Below are 7,539 nucleotides of genomic sequence, written 5' to 3'. Positions count from 1 at the left end.
GCCGGGGGAAGGGAAGGGAAGGGAAGGGAAGCGAAGGGGCGGGGGCTGCCCGGGCAGGTGGCCCCGTCCTCGGCTCGCTCCGGCGCGGTGGGCGTCCCCCGGCCCCGGCCCCGGCCCGAGCTGGGCGGGGAATGAGCTCCCGCAGCGGCCCCACCCCGGGCACCGGGATGCTCTCCCGGGTGATCCGCTTCAGCCTGCAGCGGGCCCTGCCCAGCAGTGCCGGGACCTGCACTTCCCAGGGGACTTCGGGACCGGCCCAGCCTCCCCCGTGCTCCCAGGGGGGACCCCCACCCCGGCTGCCTCCTGCCCTTTTAGATGCTGAGAGGCAAGGACAGGCCTGTTCAGAAGGCGAGGTTCTTCGGGGAGACGGGATACCTTGGATTAGACCGACTAAATAGTTGGGAAAATTGTTCTTTGCAAGCTTTTGGGCACAAACACCCTCCATCAGGCAGCGGCAGTTTAAAAGAGGCGCTGGAGGGGGGATGCGGGAAGGGTTTAGAAAGCACTAAATGGCGAGGGGAAAGTCTGTAGGACTCTCTCTCCCAATGCAGGAACCAGGGGTCCTGGCATGAAACTCGTCTAAAGCGAACGCAAGGCAATCCTTCACGCCGCGTTTCCTAGACGAGTGGGCCTCGCTGCCACCAGGCTGGTGGAAGCCCACGGTCTAGCCAGATTCGCAAAGGGATTGGACACATCCTTGGAGGAAAGGGGCATCGCTTGAGCACAGAAGTGAGGGGCACAGCCTCTGAATCAGAACCCCTAGACCTCAAATGCTGGAGGCAGCCTGGTGCATCTCACTAGCACGTGTTTTGTCTAGGGCCCCGTCCCACAGACCAGAAGTCGGTGGACCAGTTCCCATGAGCTAGTGAAACTCCTTCCAAGAGCGAGGCTTTGCTGGATTGGGCCCGTGCATTTAGAGGAAGGAGCTGCACCTTTTACTTGTTTGAAATAGGGCTAGTATGCCTGCAACCTTCCAGGAGTGAGGGCAATTGCTGTAGCCAAGTAGTGCTTCAAATGTGGCGGGTAACAGATGTTAAAGAGTTTGGCTTTGCTACAAGTACCTAAAATACTACTATGCCTTTCCAAATTGCCTATCCCTGTAACCACATGCATAACTCCACCTCCTGGTGCATTCCACTTACTTGTGTAATGTGACATGCATTTGTAAGGATCAGATTCAGGATCTGCTCCAAAGTGACTTTCACACCTTCTGCACTTCAGCAGCAGATGCAATTACTGGCTACTGACAGTAGGGGAAGGATTTCCAGATGGAAAAAAAGTGACTTAATTTTTATCATTACTGCAGAGCAGTGTTAATGAGACCCACTTAAGGAATCAATTTAAGTGCAGTATGCAGGGATTGCGCTTGTACATTTCTATTATACTAAAACTCTGTAGTAGCAACAGATGCACGCACAGATCAAGATAGCAGTTGGTCCTTCTCTGCTACCATCAAGTTTTTGCTAACTGACTTTACACTGCTTTTTAGCCAAAATAAATAAATAAATTGTAACTTCCTCATCCTAATAGCTGACCTGAAATATAAAGGATTATTTATGCCACTTTACCTGTTTAAAGTAGCCGGTATTATTTTGTGTTTTAGCTAGATGACAATATAAACCTGCATGCCTGGAGAGCTGGCTTTCACGGAGTGGTAATTAAATAAACATTCATTTCTATTTTCTAACTGAGAGAAGAGCTGTGCAGCTTGGCAAGCAAATCCATGGAAAATTTAAAACATCAGTTTGTAGCTTCATCCAAGCAGGCAAACCTTTGTGCACAGGCCCAGCCCAGTGACACCAAGGGGGAAAAGGCTCGGATACAATTCCAGGATTGAGACTACAGCTCTTCAAGGGAAGCTTCATCAAGGGACCAAGAACAAACAGTCGCTTAGGACACCATTGTTTTAAAAAGCCAACGTGGAGTAGGGACATGCTAGTGCCTTTTCTTGGTAACTATGTTCCTAAATAACATAAGCTACTTTTTAAAATTTCCCATAGTAGAATTTGGTCATTTCAACTTTGATTTATGGCTTGGAAAATTCCCTTAATAGCACACTTTTTTTTCTTGATAAAGTTGAACATGCAAGCAGGAGAAAAACCAGAAAAGGGGCTGGTTTGTTTGTTTGGGGTTTATCTATACCAGTGATTAAAGCTGGACACACCTGGATAAATAAGTCTTTCTAAACGTGACATTTTGTAAAGAATATTTACTCTTGTGATGATACTTCTGAAATGCCTTGGCTAGATCAAGCGTTTACTGCTAAACACTCTGATCGCTATGCCAGGCCGTCCTAACGTTCTCTTTCACGGCCTCCTAGACAAGCTCGCCCTTCGCTTTTGGTGTCATGCCAGATACAATCCATTAGCCACAAGCCAAGTGAAACAGGTTGTTTGAACTTGACTGTTCTGATCAGCGTAATTGGAGGCTGTTTCAATCAGCTGGTACTGTTGGAAAAAGCACAGACATTGGGTCATGGCAAGAATCTGAAATCTTGCTCTGGATGGATTTTCTAAATGGATTTCCAGTAAGAGCTGATTCAGGAAATTACTTTCACCTACATCACTGAACCACTGGCCAGCTCCCAGGTTCCAGTTTGGAGGGACTCCTTGTCCTTTCAAGGTGTGGGTCGATTGTTTAGTGTCTTGTTAATTCAACTCCTCTGGACTGAGGAGGGTTTGCTGACAGGCTTTCAGAGCTAGTCTTCTCTAAAAATAATCAATAATAACATCCTAATGAGGGCTGGGCTGGGCTGCAGGGATGTTAAGATGAGCAAAGCTAACTTCATCATAAGCAAAGAGGCTAGTGCCCCTTAGTGGTGCGCAGTGAGATTTTTCTCTGAGATGTAAAGGCTTTGGAAGGCTCTGTTCCCATTAATGTGGGGTGTCAGAGAAACTGTTTGTTGCCCTCTAGTGGCTGATTTCACTGGTGATTAGTCTAAAAATTGGAATTATGGAACTGGAGTTTTCAATTCCAAGCATCTGTGATTTTCTTGCACTTCTTTATATATGTTTCACATGGTTTTTCTTTGCTGCCAGAAATAGCCACATAAAGGACCAAAATACCACAAGACTACCTTCTGGCCTTCCTGGATAAAGGAAATATCCTGGGGAAAGCAGATGTCACATTATTTTTAATGCTTTTCCTGAGGCATTTAAAAAAAACACCTGATAAAACAAATATAGATATTGGCTTCAGACTGAATGGCCCTGCTTTGGACTTGAATTAGGGATCTATGCCATGAAAATGCACACTCTCAGAAGTACAGCTACAAATCTAGGGCAAAGGGCCTGCACAAGTTTGAGAAAAGCAGAATTCCTGCTGTTATAACCGATGGAAAGTCCTCAGATTGGGTCAAAGCACTTAAGAACATTCAGTTAAGAGCAATCCTGTGTTAGGCATGATGGGAACCTATGGAAAGGATGAGCAAAAAGGCCTACCAGATCCTTTCTGTTGCTGCTTTCTGTGCATCTCTTCAGTCCAAAGCTTCTATTTTAAGAATCAGCTGCTCAGAGGATCTTTGTTTGCAAAGCCTTGTGCTTGTCTTCAGTGCTGCATGTAGTAAGGGGGGTTTTATTACTTAACTCTATGCAGATAAACTTATTACAACAAATCCTGTTTATAACAAACCCACTTTTAACAATCCCAGAGGCAGAAGCCAAATTTCTCATTATTACGGTGCAGCAAATTGAATAACCCCATTATAGCTTCTTCCCCTATCCCACCGGATCCATTATCATAAAGTTGGACTGTATTTGACTTGCTGATTTTCCCCCCACCTAGACTTAAAATTAAACAGAAAACTCTGCACCCCTGGTCTTCTAAAAGGCCTACAGAATATTAGGTGAGACGTGCTTGGGCACACATGCAGTGGAATGAGAAAATAAGAGGTCCCAGTGTTGAGGTTCTGCATCATTCTTGATAAAGTCAGCTAATTTTTGCTGCCTGCCATGTGGAATAATTCCCTTCTTGGAAAACCTCAGCACAGATGAGCAGATAACATAAACCCTCTCACATTCCCATTAAGACTAATGGACTGAGGTCAGCCATACTTGAAATCTGTAATGAATTTTATGTGCATGTAGCCACCTGTTTTCCTGTAAATAAGAAATCTAATTGAAGGCACTATGATTTCCGTCTGAAAGCACCACATACTCTAGTGCTGTCAGTCACCTCTTGTCAATCATCCAGCTTTCCAGGCATCCTATTGTTTATAATGGTATATATTATATTTTTCCTGACACACCCTCTTTCAGCTTTCATATCTGGATCATTAGTTACTGACATTTTCATTCCTTGGCTTTCATTTCAATGAATGCAGATAGCTTTTTAAGCATTCTTCTTCAGCATTTGCAACCCAGATATTTGAAAATGAAACTAAATGATAAACAGAAGATTTAAACAGCTCCATTCTATTTCATTATCCAGAGCTGAGTGAAGCCAATCAGCTTGAGTGACAAACCTCACATAAGAGCTTTAAGTCTTCCAGCTTTAATTAGTAACCTACAAAGCTGTTGTTAACACACACAATGAAAATATTCTGAACGTATGGGGGTTTTTTTACGTTGGTTATGTGGCCCTTTACCAATACCTTCCTTTTCTATCCTGCAGAAGAACTCAAGTGCTGCTGTACTAAATCAGATGAAAAGTTCATTAAGCCTAGTGTTCTGTCTCCAAGCCTCACAAGTAGTGGATGCTTTATAAGGATGTAAGAAACAGGACATGCATGGAAGATCCATCCTCTGTTAGTCCTTCCCCATTATCATCAGTAGGTTCCATCCCTTACAGTTGTGTTTAATAGCCCCTGATGGACCTGTCATCCATACATTTGCCTAATTGTTTTTTTACCTTGATACTGTTGGCCTCTCCACCACACAGTGGCAAGGAGTTTCACATATCAGTCTTCCTTTGTTTTGGACACTACAGCTCTCTATTGGATTGCTGCTGAAGAGCCTTGTATTCATATTGTAATTTATTTTGATTTTTTTCCTGTAGCCTCTAGAGATCCTAGTCATGATACACAAGACCCCATGGTGCTAGGCATTATACAAATACAGAATAAAAAACAGTCCTTGACCTAAATGAGTTTACAAGACAAGAGAAACAATCCAGGACATAGACTGTGCTGTCAATTGCCTAATCATTGTTGAATCTCGTTATAGGCATTATGGCAAGGTTTCTTGTGCGTTCCAGGATGATAAGGACTGGAAAATGCATGCATAAACATTTTCGGAGTATAATGAGCTTTGAGTTCTAGGCCCAAGTGTTCTCACATGAGAACCTCTGCTATGGTCAGTGAAATTCCTTTAATCAGTAAGATCAGCAGGAACTGGTGGCCAGTGGTATGTAGGGTTTCAGTAATTTACAAATTATCTGCTTCAGTGTCACTGCCTGACTTGTGACCTATGTTAAAGCTGAGAATTGACAACTCCCCAAATGTGAGTCAATTCGTTTATGTTTCTGAATGCGGTAATTAAACAGAGCAGCTCATTTGGTTAATTATCTGTGAGTCTGAACTGCCAAGTTATCAACAATTTCTAGTTCCACATTATTAATTCTGTCCAAACAGTGCATCCCATTTAGATCCTATTATAAATTAAACTTTATTCATTTCTATATATATGGAGAAGGAGAAAATTCACCAAACTACTAGGAGCTAAACAACTCCATTGATTTTCCTTTGAATAGTTTGATTTGGGGAGACATCCCCAACCTCTCTAATCTTAGCTTTGTTATGTCCTGGAGTTATATTTCAGCTGATTGCTCAGTTAAACTGTCATGTCCTGTTAAAAGCTCTAGAGCATAAAGATTTTTGTGCTTCTAGTCTAGATCTCCAGGGTCCAAGGCTGACTGACTTACTGTGGAATAGAGCTTTTACTCTGATGCAGCTTCCCAAAGGAAGGGGAATACATTTCAAAGACATATAATTCAAGCCACATATATTCGTGGCCTGAGATTCATCAGTTGACAATCAAAGTATCTGGGGGTCACCCACTGACATCTGGTGAACATCAGACACCAATTTTCCCTTTCCTTGTAAGTTAGGGAAACGCCCAAACTTTATGCACCCGAGAGATCACAAGAGCCATGTTTGACAGCTCTGCCTTGTTTGTGAACCCCCAATCCCAATTCTGCGTATAGAGGTTCAATCCACTGAGATGACATGGCCCAATACAGAGCAGTCCGTCCTGATCCATGAAAATAGCAGCATCTAGGCCTGGCAGACCATCTAATGCTAAATACCTCTTCTTTTATCATTGCTGCTGCCAAAGATCTGTACCTTGGTTGGATTTGGGACCAGACTAGATTAGTGGGTCACAGGTGTGCTCAGAATGGAAGCCAATCTCACCCTGGGCATCTTGACTTTTGGTGCTCTGCTTGAACCCACCAGAATGAAAAAAAAAATGGATATGCTTTCTCCATTACCTGATTCGTCTTCAACTAGGCATGGCATTGAAGCATCTGTGGTATATAATTAAATTTAAATCTTCAGTCTTGCCACCTGTAGGCATAATAAGGCAAAGTTATGACTCAATATTGACATTACATCTTTATTTTATGGCAGTTTTTATGATTCACATGGTGTCATAAAGCTATAAAGTTCTTCATTTAGACAGATAAATAATAGGTGAAATCCTGGCACCACTGACGTCAGTAGACCTGACTTCTGTGGGCCTGGGATTTCGCTCAGTGTTTGTCCTTTCCCCTGGCTATTTTTCCGAAAGCAAATAATTGCTCCAGGAAGATGCAGGCAAGCTTTTTTTCCTGCTAAGAGCTGTTAATTTCCTGGTCCCCAGCTGCAGCTCACCATCTGCATATTTTAGTCTATTATCAGCATTTCGTTTTGCATTCTGAAAATTAATTTAATTTGGTATTTATAAAATACTCCTTTCAGGCTGGTGCCTGAGCACATGTACAAAAACATATCAAGGCACATTACAAAACAAGTCAAAGACAAGGTTAAAAGAAAAAAGTGTGGCTGCTTTTGGGTGTTAATCAGCTGCTGCATCCTGCCTCCGAGGTGGCTGCATTTCAATTAAGGGAGAAGAAATCCTGTGTATCTTGTATGTTACTCAACAGTTGTGAGGCTTAATTTATAAAACGTTTGATGCTTTAAGATGCTTAGGGGAAAGATGCTACAAGCATGTGGACTGTTGCTATTAATTATAGAGTTTCTGATGGCTTGTCATGATACCAGGCATTTACTTGCAGAGAGATAACATTACAATTGGTATGTCGGCACTGTAGCTTCTTCCTGTTGTTATGCACCTTTGCAGCATAAGGATGGTTTGTTTCAGGACCCTGTTAATGAAGGCTCTTCTCATAGACTACATCAGAATGAACCTGGAGAAAAAAGGACAGGACCTCAAAAGGAACATCAACTTGAAAGCTGAACAGAGGGAACTGTGAGTCTGCAGTAACTCACATTTCTAACGCTGACACGTGCAGTAAAAAAGATTAGGTGTGTGGTTTCTTCGGTGCTTAGAATTACTGGAATGCGTTCCACTGAACTGGCTTTCTGGCATTTACCCCAGTTAT

At 43.0% G+C, this 7,539-nt stretch overlaps 1 long non-coding RNA gene across 1 annotated transcript in view; it reads right to left on the bottom strand.

Moving 5' to 3' along the window:
- Window positions 1-3,261: 3,261 nt before the first annotated feature.
- The window catches only part of LOC109293325, a 14,219-nt gene continuing 9,941 nt past the window's right edge, over window positions 3,262-7,539 (bottom strand). Inside the window, exons 2-3 of the long non-coding RNA XR_002096300.1 lie at window positions 6,427-6,502; window positions 3,262-3,552 (exon numbers count right to left, since the gene is read on the bottom strand). This is a non-coding gene — a long non-coding RNA (uncharacterized LOC109293325). The remainder of the gene's footprint in view (window positions 3,553-6,426; window positions 6,503-7,539) is intronic.

Source organism: Gavialis gangeticus, unplaced genomic scaffold (assembly GCF_001723915.1).
Source record: "Gavialis gangeticus isolate Ggan-Ray unplaced genomic scaffold, GavGan_comp1, whole genome shotgun sequence".
NCBI classification, from domain to species: domain Eukaryota; kingdom Metazoa; phylum Chordata; order Crocodylia; family Gavialidae; genus Gavialis; species Gavialis gangeticus.
Note: the sequence above shows the minus strand (reverse complement) of the source record. Positions and strands in the feature narration are given on the sequence as shown.